Genomic DNA, 18,680 nt, shown 5'->3' with positions numbered 1-18,680 from the left:
GGGTGACCGGAAGCAGGGAGGGGAAGATGGCGGAGTGAAGGGGAAGAAGTGGAGCGAGAGCTGCTGCGGGCTGCGGCCCTGGGGCCCCAGCCGGGGTAAGAGAGCGGGGAAACCCAAGCGCCGCGGCGGAGCGGGCGGCGAGCACCGGGGCCTTGTTGGACAGAAGCCCGACTCGGTGCAAGGAGTTGTTTTGGCCCGGCTCATTCGCGGGGTGAACGGGGACCTGCGCCCAGTGTGTGCCCACCACTATCGCGCGCGCCTCTTGATTAGAAGAAGTTCCAGGATTCTGGAACCGACCTTGAGCTCTTCTTCCGACTTAGGCTCGAAACGGCTCCCTGCTGCTTTCCTCCCTCCCTCCCTGGTTTAGGGTGCCACCTATAATGGGCGCCAGCGGGGTGATAGTATCCGAAAGGCGCAGCTTTTTGCTTCTGCTGGAGCTGGAAGGGGAGAGCGGAGATTGGTTAAACGCGGCGCTTTTCGGGTGCCACCGAGCTCTGCGACTGAGAAGGAAGGCACCGCTAGCCTTTCCCACTAGAATGGCTAATGAAAGCCAGAATGTTTTTTTAGGGGGTGGGGGAAGAGTTTCTGTTGGGCCGCGAACATTACGGTTGTAATGCAGGCTCGATCCAGGTAGTCCTCGACTTACAACCGTTCCTTTAGTGACCAAAGTTACAACAGCATTGAAAAAAGTGACTTATGACCGTTGTTTTCCCACATTGACGACCGTTGCAGTAGCCCCATAGTCATGCGATCAAAAGGTTTGGCAATTTATGAAGGTTGTCTTGGGATCTTGCGACCACCTTTTGTGACCTTCCCATGACCGAAGTCAATGGGGAAGCCAGATATGCTTCACAACCATGTTACTAACTTATCATCTGTGGTGATTCCTTTTAACAGTGAGAGGCACGAAAGGTCGTAAAATAGGGCAAAACTCACTTAATGTTTCAGTTAGCAACAAAAATATTGGACTCAGTTGTGGTCGTAAGTTGAGAACTACCTGTACTTGGTTTATTGGTTATAGATACAGCGCTATATAAAACTACAGATTTTTTTCTGGCTCCTGCTTTCATCTCTACAGAGTCTAGGTTCGCAGGAAGGCTGTAGTTGAGACTTCTTGTCCTGCCCCAGAGTTTTTTTTCTGTCCATTTTTTTCTTGCCAAATTGATACATTTTTTTTTGCTCGTGGCATTTTGTATAGTGACCCATCTCTTACTTTAATATTGCCAAAAGTGGGCTGTCCCTTTATTTTAAGAAACTGGATTAGTGGCTATTCTTTTGTTTTCCCTGGATTCAGAATTACACTTGGTTACATGCCCTCTGGTATTTTGGGAATTCAAATTTAGGATGGGAATGGGTAGGAGGGCAAAATGTAGGCAGATATATTTTTCCAACTGATATTTCAATGTTATGTCAGTGTTTTTCCATTTTGAATTCCTCTTTTCAATTTAGTTTCTAGTGATATATGCATATTTGTAAGAGTAACTGGTTTTTTTTTTAAAAAATAGGAATAAAAGAGCAATGGTAGGAACAATGAGCTTATGAAGTCGGTAATGACTAGTTTTAGAAAATGCTGAGACATCTAGGGAATAGATCTTTTTGGATGTACCAGTAATAGAGAATTGTTAGACAATTCTGCAGATGGCTGGGGATTGAATTTCAAATAGATTCATAGGCAATGTATTCATTAGCACCTACTCTGAAAGCAGCTGCATCTATTGGAGTAGATATTTTTAATGAGTACTTCTGAGTTTTATTTATTCAGCTGCTGAAATATTGAATTAAAGGGACAGATGCGGAGAAACAGGGGACTTATATGCGAAGTTATTTTTATTAGCCTTACTAATGAAACAAAATTGTAGTTGTGGTGGTTTTTTTTTTCATTTTGGGGGATTAGATCAGTAGAGAATATTCTAGATTAGGCTCTTTCCTTGAAGGCATGTGATTACTTTTAAGAGATGACACTTATCTCCAAATTAGATTCCCCCCTCCCCCAGATATGACAAGCATGGCACCCAGCTGGGAATTGGTGCCTGAAAATGTCTTGAATTCCTCTGAATAGTTTTGTTGGAGTCTTATGACTTTTCCAAAGAACTCACAAAATAGGGTGACCTGACAGAAATGCTGCATAGTAATAAATTTTATATTTTCTATTAGCTGAAAGATTTTCAAATGAACCATTTGAAAAAAAAATAGTTAAAGTACAACTTACGTAGCTTAAATATTTTATTCAAAACAGTCAAGAGTATGACATTGCTTTTAATATAAAATATGAAGGGGCTGAATATTTGTATTCAGAATGTAGTTATTTTAGTGATACTCTAGGCGTATTATAAATATATTTCATAAGTTAAGTCATGGAGGGATTTAACTTTGAAACTGGTCAATATGACACATGTGTATTATGGTGGTATTTATAATGAATAAATATTTCTTTAAAAATTTAAATAGGCTTTTTGTAGAATAATACAAGTGGACAATTTTCTGTTTTCTGTTACTTGTTGGGCACAAAAATCTCAAAAAGGACCATCCTGGTGAACTAGTGTAGTATAACAGGTTGATGGACAAAGACTGGGGAGGCCCAAATTCTAATCTACTCTCAGGCAGAAAATTAACTAGATGATTTGAGGCCAGTTATTATTCAGTGATATTGAACTTCTGAAGGAAAGACGGGATATAAAATTGATAATATTGTAATTATAACATCCCACTCTAAACACTGTGCTTTTTGGGGTCCTAATCTAGTAAAGCATTTAGGGAGGAATAGTTAATGGTAACTTTGTTACTAAATATCTATAAGGCTTAAGGATGTGTATCTATTTTTCCCAATAGTTTACATTTTAGTGTAGGGATTTATTTGTTAGTTTTATATGCTACTGTTCTTTCAAGAGTTCAATATGGCAAACATAACATTTCCTTCTCCAGTTTTCCCCAAATTTAAAGGTGGGCTTCAGAGACCAAGAATGTACTTGCACTGGGAACTAGAACTCCACCACTCCCAGTGCTGCTTTTTAATTACCGTATATACTCGAGTATAAGCCGAGTTTTTCAGCCCATTTTTTTGTGCTGAAAGAACCCCCCTCGGCTTATACTCGAGTCAGATTCCCTCTGAAAAAAAAAATGGTGTGGAGCTCCGGAGCTGGGCAGCCGCTTCCCTGCTTCCCTGCTTCCCTGTTTCCTTTGCAACTTTTAAGCATGGGGGTAATCGGAAGCAGAAAAGTTCTTGCATGAGGATATATTGTTTTTTCTTTTTAACTGTTTTTAGGGGGAAAGACCCACCGCCATGTGGAGAATGCTCAGACACGAAATCTATCCGCCGAAAATAAGTGTGTGTGTGGGGGGCGATTTTTAACAGAGGGAAGATGTAGGGAGAAGGCAAAAGCGACGGAAGATCCTTCAGGGGAAACTGAGGGGGAGACTCACCCTTGGTCCAGATGAGCCCCCTTCCCGCCCCTAAGGAAGCAGAGGCAGCCAGCAAGGGCAGGCAAGCCCCACTTCACGGACTCCGTCCGTCCTCGCTCCCACCCACCCACTCAAAGCCACGAAGTCCCCCAATCGCGCAGCCCAGAATCGCCCTGCCCTCAGGGGGCAGCAAGGACGCCCGGTGTTTCCCGAGACAAAAAGCTCCGCGGTGCAATGAAAGCGCCCTGGCTCTAGGCTCGCAGGCTCAGAAAACAACACGAGCCGAGGTCGCTTCGGCTCCGCTCAGCTTCGTTTCCTCCTCCTCCTCCCGAGCGGACTGAAAGCAGCTGGGGCTGAGGAAACAAAGCTGAGCAGAGCCGAGCGAGCGGCTCGCGTTGTTTTCTGAGCCCGCGAGCCTAGAGCTCAGAAAACAACGCGAGCCACCGCCACCACCTCCTCCCCTCCTCCCGAGCGGACTGAAAGCAGCTGGGGCTGAGGAAACGGTTGAGCGGAGCCGAGCGACTCAGCTCGCGTTTTCTGAGCCTAAAGCCTAGAGCTCAGAAACAACGCGAGCCGCCGCCACCACCTCCTCCCCTCCTCCCAAGCGGACTGAAAGCAGCTGGGGCTGAGGAAATGAAGTTGAGCGGAGCGAGCGACTGGTCGCGTTGTTTTCTGAGCCTAGAGCCTAGAGCTCAGAAAACAACGTGAGCCGCCGCCACCACCTCCTCCCCTCCTCCCGAGCGGACTGAAAGCAGCTGGGGCTGAGGAAATGAAGCTGAGCGGAGCCAAGCGACCTCGGCTCGCGTTGTTTTCTGAGCCCGCGAGCCTAGAGCCAGGGCGCTTTCATTGCACGGCGGAGCTTCTTGTCTCGGGAAACACCGGGCGTCGTTGCTGCCCCGAGGGGAGGGCGATTCTGGCCTGCGCAATTGGGGGGACTTCGTGGCTTTGGGTGGGTGGGAGCCAGGACGTTGACTTTAAGCGCTGCCGACCAAGTGTTTCACAAATACCAGTGGGACCTCCGTCCACCACCACCCCTCCCTCTTTTGCCTCCTTCCTTCTGATCAATCAGATTTTCCCAGTATTTGCTCACAGCTGCGTGCTAGGCGTTGAACGCGGGATTTCTGATTCCCTTACATGCGCATGGATATGCCGCGGGCGTTTTCTTCAAACGCCCACGGGCAGAGAACACTGACTTTCATGATAGTGAGATCATTTCCCAAATTAATTGATTCACTAACCCAAAGAAGAAGATGTTGATGACAGTGGGAGGCAGGGGTCACTCTCCTTGCAGAAAAAGCAAGAGCCGTTTATGATCTCTCTCTCTCTCCTGTAATACAGTCAAGCCCTTTCAGCATGCGCAATCCGCCGCCACTTTTGCACCTTGCAAATGCAAAACCCCGGATTTTGCATTTGCAAGGTTCAAAGCTGCGCGGCAGATTGCGCGTGCTGGAAAGGGCTTGACTGTATTACCGGGAGAGAGAGAGAGAGAGATCATAAGCACGGCTCTTGCTTTTTTCTTGCAAGGGAGAGAGTGACTCCTGCCTCCCACTGTCATCATCATCATCTTTTGGGTTAGTGAATCAGTTAAACTTTTCATGATAGTGATATCGCTTTCCCAAACTTCCCTTAAATCAGGAAAGAAATCACAAAAAACCTTTGGACTGAGAATAAGCCTGTTCCTACGATGCCATTTTTGTTCACTGCAGTGTGAAAAGTGTGAAAAAACACACTTTTTTTCTTCATCTTCTTGTTCCCTATTTACTGGTCTCTTTCAAAGAGGAAATTGTGAACATCAAACTTATTCTCAACTGTCCTAGTGAAAGTTTTTATTGGTATCTATTTTTATTTTTGAAATTTACCAGTAGCTGCTGCATTTCCCACCCTCGGCTTATACTCGAGTCAATAAGTTTTCCCAGTTTTTTGTGGTAAAATTAGGTGCCTCGGCTTATATTCGGGTCGACTTATACTCGAGTATATACGGTACTTGTCCTATTTCAGAGATAAATGCAAACACTAATTGGGATTAGAAAGTTCTGATACTGTTGCATGTAATGAAGGTGAAAGAAAATCTAAACCAAAACTATTTATGCAGACTATATGCTAAGGTTTTAACGAGCCATTATTTACCAATTGCATATCCAAATTATGGATAAGGATATGTAATTGTGTATTTCTGGTAGGTTGATGGTGTTCATATCAGCATTCAGGAACATTGATGATGCTATCTGTTCAATCATGTCTGATTTTCAGAGATTCTATGGACTGGTTCTCTTCACATTATCCATCTTGTGTAGCTTCTTTCAATTCTTTCATGGTCTGGCTATTGGTATCTAACCACCATGTTTTTTATGACCTCGTTTCCTTTTATTGCTGACTATTCTGAGCATAACTGCTTTTCTAGTGAGTTTGATCAGATGACATGGCCAAAATAAGTAAGGCGGAATTTTATGATTCAAGTCTGGGTTTTTATAGTCCAAATACTGGCTTGTTTGTCACCTTTCTGTTTGATAAATTCAGTTTGTATTTGAAAGGTATAACGTCAAAACTTGTCAATTATGAGTTTAATGCATATCTGTGGAGATTTGCTCCAATATGAAGGAATAACATAAAGGTCTTTAATGGTTACCAGATAGAAAACAGCAATTTGTAATGTGTCTTTTAATATCTTGTTCTCCCCTCCAGGTCTGTGCCCCTCCAGGCCCAAGCATATATCATAGTAGTTGGAAGTCAAAATTTGCATTAACCGAAAGCTACAGGCAAAAATGATAAAATGATCAGTGCAGCATGAAATGAAAGGTAAGTGCATTTTGTTCATCAAATTGTGTGTGGCCTGCTTTTTTTTGATTTGACAGATTTATCTATCCCAGAATGCTAGAGAAATTTGCTGATGTGTCAAGCTTTTATGCTTTATATTTGAAAAATTCTAGAAAACTTATGAAGTGCTGGATAATTGGATGAAAGTTTTTCCTATGTTCAAAGAAAGAAAAGTGGGAAAATGTCATAATGGTCATTCTTCCATTGTTACGTGGGCAGATTCTAGAGCAGATCTGAAAGAGATATCCTGTAAACATTTTAAAAACATTGCAGTAATTATCAAATCATAATGGGCTTTTCACAAAATAAATTTTGTCAGACTAATCCTTCATTTTTTTCAATTGGGTAATAGTAATTTGGAAAATCAATGGTCAAAATATGCCTTGATTTCAGTGAAGTGTTAAGTGGGGTACCCCATGTGATTCTGCTTTAGCAAGCTAATGTATTGTTTGGGCTGGATATCATGAGAAATAAATGGATACATAGCTGGTTTGAAAATAAGCAGTACTTATTAGTAATTCCTCATCAAGTTGGGAGTGAGGTATAAAATGAGGTGACTTGAATAAGGAAGCAGAGAGAATGCCTATCAAATTTCCAGGTGAAAATTAGGATAAATTAGATCAGGATAAATTAGATCAGGGCTGTCAAACTCGTGGCCCATGGGCCAGATGCGTCATATGCTGGCCACACTCACGCCCGGTTTAGCGAAGGGGGAAAGAGTTGCAATGCGTCATGTGATGCATTGCATCATGTGACGATGTGAGTTTGACACCCCTGGATTAGGTGGAAAGCAAGTTCCCTCCTCTCCATTAAAAACAATCTTAATAGGTTAGAGAATTGAGTGAAAATAACAATTATGTATTCCAGAAGAATAAACCCAATTATATGTTCTGTGAATACATTCGTCTATATCAGCAGTCCCCAATCTTTACAGCTTGATGGACCTGTAGAGGTGGCGGCAATGGGGTGGAGGATTATTTCATGTATGCACTGTTTTCATGAATGCAGCTTCGCACGTGCATGCAGTCACAACTTCCACGGCCTTATTCCCAACAGGCTGCAGCTTGGCATTGGGCCATGGATGAGGTGTTGGAGAACCTTGCTCTATATGAATGTCTCCTCCTTTAGAAGTTAATCTTAGAATATCTTCATCAGGACTTTTCTATAATTTAAGAACATTCTACATTCACAGAGAAATTGTAATGGAATTGGAAGCAAACAAATGTCCCTATCATCCAAAAGGGAGGAGAAGTCAAGAATGATCCATCACTAAAGATAAAAACTTCTTCAAGGTAATCTTGCTTCCTGGTAAAATTATGGACTGGTAGATTTCTTGGCATGATGTGGAAGTTGTTTGCCAATAGCTTCTTTCAGCCCATTTTTAAAACATTCCAGTCTAATTTGGACCTCTTATATTATCAGTAGTTTGAAGATGTGCTGATATTTATTTATTTTATTATATTTTTTGCTACCCATCTCATCACAAGATAACTCTGGATGGATTACGTTAAAAGCAGTAAACCATAGTATGCTTATTATTATTAAAATTATTATTAAAATTATAATACCCTGTTCCTCGAAAATAAGACCTATCCTGAAAATAATCCTTAGCTCGATTTTTACACATGCATCCAATATAAGCCCTACCCCCCCAAAAAATAAGCCCTAGTTAAGATCCTGCCCACTCTGTTATACCTGGTTTCATGGGGTGAGGCAAGACGCATGGGGTAAAACTCAATTCAGGGTGGGGATGGAGCGGGGTAGAGCTGCTTACCTTCAGACAGTTGCAGCCAGGCCTCATACATCCTGACACCTGCCTCACCTTGCCAGCCCACTTCTGTGGCTGCTTGCCACCACTTGCGCATGTCGCCCCCAGTCTACATTTTGCCGTCAGAGGCCTTCAGGAAAGGCTTCTGCAGCCGATAAAAAAATACCGGATTGAAGCATACAGCGCCTTCTGGCCTCTTTTTCGCCATCAGAGGCCTTCAGGAAAGGGTTCTGCAGCAGATAAAGGCTCTGGATTGACACACGCATAAAAAATATGTAGGAATGGAAAATTAGTATGTGTATTTTGGAATTGGTTCAAACTCTCATCCTTGGTTCAAAATTGGTTCAAAATAAATTCTTTTCTGCAAGCTTTGCTTACAAACTCACAATATAGGTTATATTGAAATGACTGAACATTCTTTGTTATTGTTAGTGGCTTATATACTACTATCATTTTCATGAAAATTTGTTTTCTGTTGTTTTTTATTCCATGGCCAGCTTTCAATTAAATACCGTTAATACCTAAAATAAGCCTCTCCTGCATCCCAAATGATAAACGGCTGGGACCTCAACTCAATTGTTATTACTGATATTATACTACTTTATATTGTACATTTAGCACAATAAATATTTTCATATGCAAATAATGCTTCTACATTGTAAAGCGCTACGGGATGGTATATAAATCTAAACGCTATTGCTATTTGCAGTAGAAATAAGATTTATTTTCCATACTCAGTTGCTTTTCATGACAATGTTTTCCAGTGATATTTATGTATCAGGAGGCAAACATAGTTCAGATTCTAGGCTTATAAAGTGGTCTTGCTGTCTGTGGGAAATTAATGAGTCTTAAGAGTAAGCAGAATGTGACCATAATTAATGGCACAATACCCCAGTTGTTCATATTATCTAAAATTCATCTGCAGATTATTTTTCAATGTTAAAATGCCAAGTTTCTATGAAATGAAATATTGTTTTCAGATTCAGTATATTAATTGAGAGACAGTTTGTTTGAGACCTGGTTTGATTTAGTACAAGGGTCTTCAAACTTGGCAAGTTTAAGACTTGTGGTCTTCAACTCCCAGAATTCCTGAGCTAACATAACTGGAGGAGGAATTCTGGGAGTTGAAGGCCACAAGTCTTAAAGCTGTGAAGTTTGAAGACCCCTGATCTAATGGTTAGGGTTAGGATTGTGTTCAAGTTCTGCCTTGGCCATGAAAGGCAGCTGGCTGATCTTAGACCAGTCATTCTCTCTCAGCCTATCTCACCTCATAGGTTCGTGATGGGAAAAATAGGAGGAGGACGGTTTGTTGGAAGTGTTCACTATCTTGAGTTATTTGTAAAAATAATAAAGGTGAGATATAAATAAATAATTTTTGTATGTTTGATTCCAGGTCTTTTCCTTTTGACCCAGGAGATTCTGTTTCTTAAAGAGTTGTTATTCCTGAATGCCCATCTTGAGAAGAAAACTCTATTTCTCTAAATGGAAATGAAGACATGTTGCTTTGATTCTTTTACATCTTCTCATCATAAAAAATTACCACATGAAGCAGAATTATACGGGATGAAAGTACAATCCTTGCAAAGCAACTAAAATGAATATATGGACTCTCATGTAAACCAGGCCTTTGCTTATGGTTTTTGCCCTTTAAACATGATTGTGCATTACAATATGAGTAATTGTTAATTCTTGTTAACACTTTGATTCATTCAGTATACTTTAGTAAAACAATTCACCACAAAATCTTTGGAGAACTTAACAAATTGGTATGTTCTTGAAACAATGTCTCATAAATCTTGATGAAAAAATGTGGCAGAAGGACCATGAATGTACATGTGTTACAAAAGAAAAAAGAGAAATAGTTTGAAAGATTTTCCTTCCTTAAAAGAGCCAGTTTATAATTAGATTTTAATGGAATCTTGATGCAAGTAAATCTTGATGCAACTATGTAAAGTTGCATCAATTGAATTATGTATAATTGAATTATAAAGCTGGAAAGTGGGGATATTGATAATATGTCCCACAAAATGAAGGTTGGAGACTTAAAGGTATAGAAAGTAATCCTTGGACAGTAGAATTTACTTGGTATCCCATTTCTTCCCTAAGGAATTCAACAATAAAAGGAACAATGACTTAATTATCCAGGCTTTTACCTGAAAGAAGGAACAATGCCAGTATAACCTTGTATGTAAAACTCCACTGCATGAACAAAAATTAGACATGCTCAGGAAGGGCTTCTTTATTATTTCTTAATAGGTCACCCAGAGTTAAGGTGGGAATTGTGTTCTAAACATGTTTTGCAGAACATTCTTTGCATCGTGTTTGTTTCTACTAGACTATTTCAGGCTGGTTTAAAAGCTGCTTTTTGCCACAATGGGTGCAAAGGCCTATGTCTTCTTCCCTTGCTGAGCCATGGAGCACCTTATTTCAGTTTTATTAAAAGGTTAATGTGGGTTTGCTAATAGTTTTAACAATATCCTCACTCTTAGTTAAAGGAAGTACATTTGTAACACAATTGTTAGTCATAGCTAAGAATGTTGAATGCTTTTGGCTGATCGTTATTTTTCAAAGTTAAAGTGGCTGCTAGAAGAACATTTGGGATGTTTGTATATTTTAAATAGTTTAATAAGGGGAATATGCCGAGCAAAGCATTTATATTTGCTTGTCATCATGTTGTGTTTAGCTTATATATGATAAAAGAGTAAACATTATTTTTGCTTTATTTGAATAAAAATGAAGTAGAGGTAGTCCTCATTTAGCAACCACAGTTGGAACTGGCATCTTGGTTATTAAGCAAAGCAGTCAGTCAATGAAACTGACTTGTTGTTGAGATCTTATTTCCGCTTTCCTTTGCTTTACAGACTTGCAAATATAAATGCAAGGATTAGTTATAAAGTTACTTTTTCATCACTATTGTAACTGGCATAATAAGAACTAAATAAGGACTACCTGTACAATTGTTTTTTTTTTAAGTGTTACAATAGAACACTTTCAGAGGGCTTAAAATCTATAGCCACAGGACAAAAATGAAATATTTAATAGTCAAAAGAGTTGTGAAATTTGGAAATTTACTCATACACAAGTTTAAATTTTAAAATAATTTGGATACCTTTTGGATTTATCAGGGCTTCAGAAGTAAAACCTATCTTAATGAAGTTGTTCTCTGAAACTCTTACTAAAAATTAGAAAGCGTGAATTTAATCAGTTTTTTTGGATGTTGCTTTAGCTATTTATACCTCAGAGATTTTTGTGGAGAAGATAATACAGTACATTGGGGGCGGGGGGGGGGGAAATGTAATTTAGTTTCCCCAAATAATTAGAAAACGATCATATTGTTTAAGAAGAAAACCGATTCTTTATCTCCTTTCTCACTAAATGCCACTGTAACAATGTATCTATTTCTATTGAATAGGACTGAATTAAGAGTAAACCTAGCATTTGAGAAAACAACAACACTGCTCTCTATGCCCAGGAAATAATTTTAGTTTAGTTATCCATGTGCATCTCCTTAACAGTTCTATTCGCAGGCAATATTGCCTCATTTTTTTTTTTAGTTTTACATACTCATCTGTTGTCCACCTTGGCAGGAAATCTTTCACATCTGAAAGATGAAGCAAATATGGGGCATGTGCAATAGTATAATATATACATATAAATATATTTTAATACTTGTGGACAAAATGTTACAAGTTGTTTGAGAACAACAAAATCACCAATGTCTTCCATTTTAAAATGTGTATAGTTCCATAAGCATTAGTGCTTTGTAGCAAAACTGTAGTGCCATGTTAGGATCAGTGCATGAGCCTAGTAGTACTTTTTTACAATTTCAGAGTGACAAATTAATGAAGCTGATTATGTAACTTATAGGAAACTGACATGGTTATGGTCATGGTCTAAAGATGCAGTGTCCTTTCTAGGCAATGGTAGAAGAAACTGCTGCATAGAATCAGTGAGATGTGAATTTCATAGTGATTGCATGAAAATCTTTAACCAGCCAGGTATATTTTGAGTGCACTTAACTGCATGTAAAAACCCTAATAGAAGTAATAATCTTTAACAAAACCCCTTGTGAATCATGGAATATTTTGCTATAATGAGAAAAAAAAAACTGATAGTGTAAATTTTTAAATTTTAGGGACTAGAATAAGCATATGACTAGTCTTTCCCATTCATGCTTTTTTCCAGAAAAAGTTTTGATATGTTTTTGAATCAGATTTGTTGATTGTTTTTGTGCTTGCATTAAGACAGGAATTGGTAATCTTTTACAATGTAATTGTTGCTTGTAGAAACTGAATGATAGATTGGAGCTTGCACATATCTGCAATGTGGCAGCTATTAATCAAGAGTAGCATCTTGCAAAATTGACTAATCTAGAAACACTGTCACTGTACTGCTAATTCTGAATGCATCTAAGTTATTAGCATTGTTTATTATTAAAATATTCTTTTTGCTTACCTCATTATTTTGGTAAAGCATTTGTTGGAGTTTTCTTACTAATTAGTCACATTTATTTCTTGCATCCAAATATCTATATATTACAGTAATTAATCTTAGTAGATTTCCCCCCTCTTTTCTGAAATTACACAGTTAGGTAACTCATCTACTTTATTTTTGGTTTAAACAAGTCATGTTTTAAGTTATGAATCTAGTTCTTTGTGATCTTTATGGTTTAAATGCTACTTTTAGCTTAAAGGGGATACTGCATCTTTTTTTTAAAAAAAACTTCTCTATAAATGGCCACCTTGATGAGAGAAAAGATGTCTTTGACTTTGTATTTCTTTATTGGCAAAACATAATATGATACTTGTAATGTAACTGTAATTCTGTAAATTGCAGAATTACATTTAAAGAACTCTCTATTTTCTCATTGAAAGTGGCAAGGTGTGTTGTTTGGAGATGAATTGTAAGGACCTTGAGATCTTTTGGGGCTCTCTTCTGAACAGCAGTATAATTGAATAAAATGGGGCTGATGATTGGGAGAATTGATGGAAAAATACCTCTGAAACTGGAATGCAAAATAGCACAGTATGTGGGGGGTGGGGGAAATCCCTGATGCAAATAAAGCCATAAGATGACAATAAATAGAACTTTAGTAGCAATAACTGTTTGCATGTATTAGGACGTAACTTGCATTGGCAAGAATAGTATAGTAGAATAAATGGTATTAACCAAATAGGTTTGCTGTGCTCTGTGTTGCAGGAAGTTGAATTTCTCATTAAAAGTTGGTAAGTTCCTCTCTACCACAACACTATGTGCTTGAATGCTATAGGGTGAAGCTTAGAAAAATTTGAGAATGATTTTATTTTTCAAAAATGATATAATTAGGAAAGAGGTTTATTGTGTATGAAACTGATGAGAACTTACACAGAATGCTTATAGATCATTGATAGATCATTGATAGATCATGCTTATAGATCATTGATCATCATTTCTGAAGTAACTAAGAATCCTTGAGGCTGGATTCTGTCCAGGAATATAATTTAGGAGTTTGGGGATCCAAATTTTTGAACCGAATTGTGAATTTCTTTAAAAGAAAAGTGCTTCTATAATTTAGTGCTTGTATAATTCTTGTATTCATTTTCTTTTATAAACAAATCTGATCTGGTTTCAATATATACTTTTTTAATTTTATAAAGCCACTTGTAGACTTGGAAGAAGGAGAGCAACTTTCAGTTCACTCTGTCTGGCAAACTCTTACCTTCATCATTCTAGAGAATGCAGTTTATATCTCTTTAAAGTTCAGTTGCACGAACTTTGTATGCATGTGCATACTGAAGACCAGGTAAACTATAAATCTAATATAGAAATCTGCCATAAGTAGGATTTGATTGACCAGATTCAGCTGCAAGGCTGGGACATATATTTAAAGAAAGTGGCTTTACTTTTATTTTTGTTTTACATTCTTTGGTATCATTTATCTATATGGATAAGGTGGCAGTTTTAAAATGAAAGGCATATACACGCATGCATGTTTATATACATTCTATAGAACTTTCTGTTCTACGTATTTATACTGATCAATGCAAATTAGCACAAGTTTCTAAAATATTCAGAAGTTTAATTAAACATTTAGTTCATATTTTGTGACTTTTGATCACAAAATAGATCGGAGGTATTCATTAAACTCAGTTTTCCTGGAAAATTATTTGCACTTATAGTGGTTGTCTACTTGATTATTTAAATATCCATTTGCAGAATCCTAAAGGTATCTTGTATCTATATCAGTACAATTTTCACTGCTCACATTTTTTGAGCAGCTAATTTACAAACCTTTTTCACTGTTGGCTCAGCTGGTGCTAGGCTGAATAGAACATTGCTCGTAAAATTTTTTTTACTCTCATCTGAATGCGAGGACTCAGGATTGCATGAAAGACTTGAATGTGGTGCTATTCTGGAAGAACTAGTTAGACTGTTAATTGCTTGCTAAAGTGTCTAAATCTCAGAACCACAGCCTCATCCTAGAGTACATTACTGCCTTGATCTAAGTGATAAGGGACTATAGTATTACTGGAAATTCAGTACTGAAATATATATAATTCTAAATGCAGATGAGAGAAAATTCTTAGGTGGCACTTCATTGTACTTATTACTCTGCCTATTCTCTGTGTAGTTTCTCCTTTCTTTAATTGTAATATTTTTTTTGATAGCTCTTAATTTTTGACTGCAGATCAGTTTCATTGAAACCTTAATAGTACTCTTGATGAAAGACTCCATAGAGCTTGCATTTCATCCATCAATATTTTAGTACTTTTAAAAATGTTTAATCATCACTACCTACTCTCTAAATTTTATGGTGAAATCCATTTTAATATAAACTTCCCTTTGGATTTTTAGATTTTCCTTTATTTTGCACTTTGAAAAACAATAAATCAATGTAAGCACAATATTGACGCAGGTGCCAGAAAATAGTTCTCACAAACAGGCTTCTGGAATAGAGATTGCAAGTAGTTCTTTGATGATTCAGTCAAGATCTAAAGAGGCTAAGCTGGTTTGAGGTTTTGCATTAGGTTTGTATGTTTGGGATGGGTTCAGGAGGAGCCCATATATATATATAGAGAGAGAGAGAGAGAAGCAGGGAATTGAACTGTTCCAGAAATGTGGAAAAATTGTAGCTATGCATAATGCATAGATTTATACAAAGATTGCTGGAATAAATACATTGGTGTATCTCTTAATAAAGGGGGATAAAAGAACACTTATGCAAGGGTTTGTTATTGGAATCTGAAAATAATTAGAGAATGCATTTGGTTATGGGAGGGTGACTATTTCTTGCATTCTGGAGAAGAACACTTATGTGCAGAGAGGAACTGAGTTCATTCTAGAAACATGGGAAATGAATGATAGAGGCTTTGAATCTGAGCACCTCCTAGCTGGTTTTAGATGGAATTTCCAAGTTTTCCAAGTCACAGCACAACAAATATTCCATAAAGTGTAGTATTTCTTAAGGACTGGATATTGCAATTCTTTTCCATGCAGGTGAAGAGGTTACAAAACTATCAGAATGGAATACTTGTGTGGGAAAAACCACTGGCACAAGCACATAGACTCACAAACCGTCTTTTTTTAGAGATAGTATTCTAATTATGCATGATTAAAATGTATAGTGTTATAGCTATTATCAGTAAATTGATATATGCATTTATACATTATGAAGCAATAGGAACCAATATACCAATAGCTTGAATTTACTGCTTTGATTCTCAGTTTTTTTAGACAACATGCTGCCTCTTTAGTAAAGGGGCAAAATGTACAAAGAAGGGACGAAGCATGACGCCAAAACTGTGTATTAGAAAAAGGAATCAGTAGAATGAACCCTTTTGGCCTCTTACCAAGTTCATAGCAGCTCATGAGCCTGTATAATATGAACATGGTTAATGGTAATTTGGGTTTCTTGGTTGCTGCAGTTGTACAAACAAAAAAGGTGCAGAGTTTCACAGCACAGAAAAGGGAATACATAAATCCCAAATGGGGCAATAAAAATGATCTAAGCAGTTTAGGGTTTATGACTATTTTTAAGTAGAGATAGTAAATTTAGCCAGAGCTTTTTGCAGCTAAAAAAACAATGAGTAATTAAAATGAGTAAGCTGTCCATACTTTTCAGGTATTAATTCTTTGTAAGATAGGTGTAGCTTTTCAGGTTTTTTCCCCACCACTTTGGCAGCTGGATTAAAACGAACTGGGTTCAAACCAGCAATAATGATAACTTACCTTATGAAAATTGGAGATATTTAAATATTATTCATTCAAGTTGTATTTAAATAGGGGGTAGCTTTTTTGATCTGCTAGAGCAGGGCTGTCAAATTTGTGGCCTGCGGGCCAGATGCATCACACATTGGCCACGTTCATGCCCGGTTTAGCAAAGGGGGAAAGTGATGTGTCACATGACGCTGCTGTTGATAAGACTTGATTTTGAAAAATTGGTGCAGTAGAACAGATAATAGAAATATAACAGCATAGTTGTTGCAGCAGTTTCTGAGTTGGCACATGATTTTTCTATTAAACTGTGCTAAAAAGAAATTTCGAGTTTGAATCTGGATTGTACTGGTTTGCAAAAAGGCAGTCTTCACTTATCTGAATACTACCCGTAGTGTATCTCAAAGTTTGACCTTTTTTCTAGCTATGAACATTTGTTAAGGCATAGTTATGCATTTTTGGCTTTGTAATTTTCCCAGTTATATACATTTCCAACCATACTTTTGCACAACTATTGCCAGTAACTACTGGTAGACCTATTGAAGTTGTGATTCAAACACATTTAGAAATGTATTTCTCATTTCTAAGTTTTTCCTTCCAAAGTTGACTTCTTGTCGATTGTTTGCAGGTGCTTCAATTATAAAGAGTAGGATTTAAGATTGGGCTACTAAATGGTTATACTTTTTTCAAAATAAAATGTTATTCTGGTGTTTGAAAACTGTGAAGAATTGGTAGCAAAAGAAGTCTTGAAGATAACATACAAAATGACTGGCAGATTAGTATGCCTTTTACTAACAGATAAACTCATCTGGATAAGAAAAGACGAGTATAATCTATTCCCTTTTATTCATTAAGTATCAATGTGAACAATTTGTCTATGTATATACCTAATATTTTCCAAATGGCAGCTTGCTTTTATATCTATGCATATTTGGGGAAGGGAAAGAATGTGTTAAATATATTCTTTTGACACTGTAAACAATTGCTCAACAATGAGCTTTGAAACTCTGCACCTGTGTATAATTTTTAGCAATAAAGCAGCATGAGCTGAGAATGCACTAAAATGTCTGTGTCATTTCTTTCTAGAAAGTTAAATGTACAAGATTCTCTTGTACCATTTCACTTTCCCTTCAGTATATAAGGGAATGCATTTATGTTAAAAGAATCATTGAGTTGTATGTTCTTGTATGTTTTATCTGCACAAGTACAGAAATGTTACTCCTAGTGTGTGTTAACCTGAAGTAAAAACTGAATGATTATCAAAAGCATGAATAACTATAGACTGCCTCATCTTCACAAGAGACAAGCTTCTGGATGTTCACAAAAAGCAGAAGGAAATGGCTAAGAGTTTGTTGCCAAAAATTGGATATCTAAAGATACACATTTAAAGGTAATTGTTGGAATTCTTGCATGTAATCATTACAATTAATCAGAGCTCTTATATTCTTGTTCATTGGAGTAACAGTTTCTACTTCCAAACTAGCAAGAACTAATTACCTCAGCAGGCATGATATTCCCCACAGAAAAAAAAATCGGGGCCGGCCAAAAGAGACCCCCCACCGCGCGCCAAGAAATTGCCCGCCCGCCTGCATGCGCTCCGCCCGCCCGCTCGCCCCTGCCCGCCGCTCGCACTGACCGCCGCACTGACCGCCGCCGTGCGCGCCCTGACTCGCCGCGCGCATCCGCCACTCGCCCCCGCCGCTCGCACTGACTGCCGCTCGCACCGACCGCCCGCCCCGCCGCTCGCACCGCCCGCCCTGCCCGCCGCTCGCCCGGGCTCCGCTCGCACCGCCCGGGCGATTCCGAAAAAAATCGGAATTCCGATTTTAATCGGAAAAATATCATGCCTGCTCAGGTTATTCTGCGGAAAAACTCCAGGCATTTGTTTCTCCTGACTAGATTGATATTGATCAGTTTTACTCAAAGGAAACATTTTTTAAATATTTTATGGATATAAATCTTGTGCATACTTGCTGAAAAAAAACATACTACATCCATTGCAGCCTTTTTCTCAATCTTGAAAGTACAATAACAAGGAAATTGTTATTTCCTCAAAACATTGTTACTTTTGGTAGTATGGCAATAATTTAAAATGTTTTTGGTAAAATGTTAATCTAGTATTTAAAATGTTTCACTTTTTGACCAATTTTAATGTTACTGAGCACAATTTATAGCTGACTCCCGAGATAACATCTTTCTCAAATGTAAAAAAAATAAGATAACCTTTAAAGGAATGTACAAAGTAAATGTTTATTTCTTTCAGGTAGACTATCTAGTTTCCAATATGTTCACAACACAATCTTATGACAGTTATGCAATGTTTAAAGATTTTTGTTAGAAAGTATATAGAAATATTTACATGTAGGAGTTACCGTATTTGCCCGCGTATAAGATGACGTTTTTGCCCTGAAAAACGTGCCTCCAATTGGGGGGGTCGTCTTATATGCCGGGTCGTCTTATACGCCGGCAAATAGTAATTGGGAAGCACTGCGGCTGCGGCACTTTT

The 18,680-nt window shown here is 38.2% G+C and overlaps 1 long non-coding RNA gene across 2 annotated transcripts; it reads left to right on the top strand.

Moving 5' to 3' along the window:
- Positions 1–17,238, top strand: LOC113410145 (uncharacterized). Of its 2 annotated transcripts, none has more exons than XR_015746738.1 (4): positions 1–95; positions 6,082–6,195; positions 7,270–7,505; positions 9,375–17,238. It is a non-coding gene; the product is annotated as an uncharacterized LOC113410145 (long non-coding RNA). The 2 variants fall into 2 exon arrangements; XR_003370625.2 differs by having other exon boundaries at positions 7,406–7,505; positions 9,375–14,123.
- Positions 17,239–18,680: the final 1,442 nt, after the last annotated feature.

This window comes from Notechis scutatus, chromosome 1 (assembly GCF_049901735.1).
Source record: "Notechis scutatus isolate UNSWTSFEM ecotype Mainland chromosome 1, rNotScu1.2, whole genome shotgun sequence".
Taxonomy (NCBI): Eukaryota; Metazoa; Chordata; class Lepidosauria; order Squamata; family Elapidae; genus Notechis; species Notechis scutatus.
The sequence above is the reverse complement of the archived record's forward strand: the minus strand, read 5'-3'. Positions and strand labels throughout refer to the sequence as shown.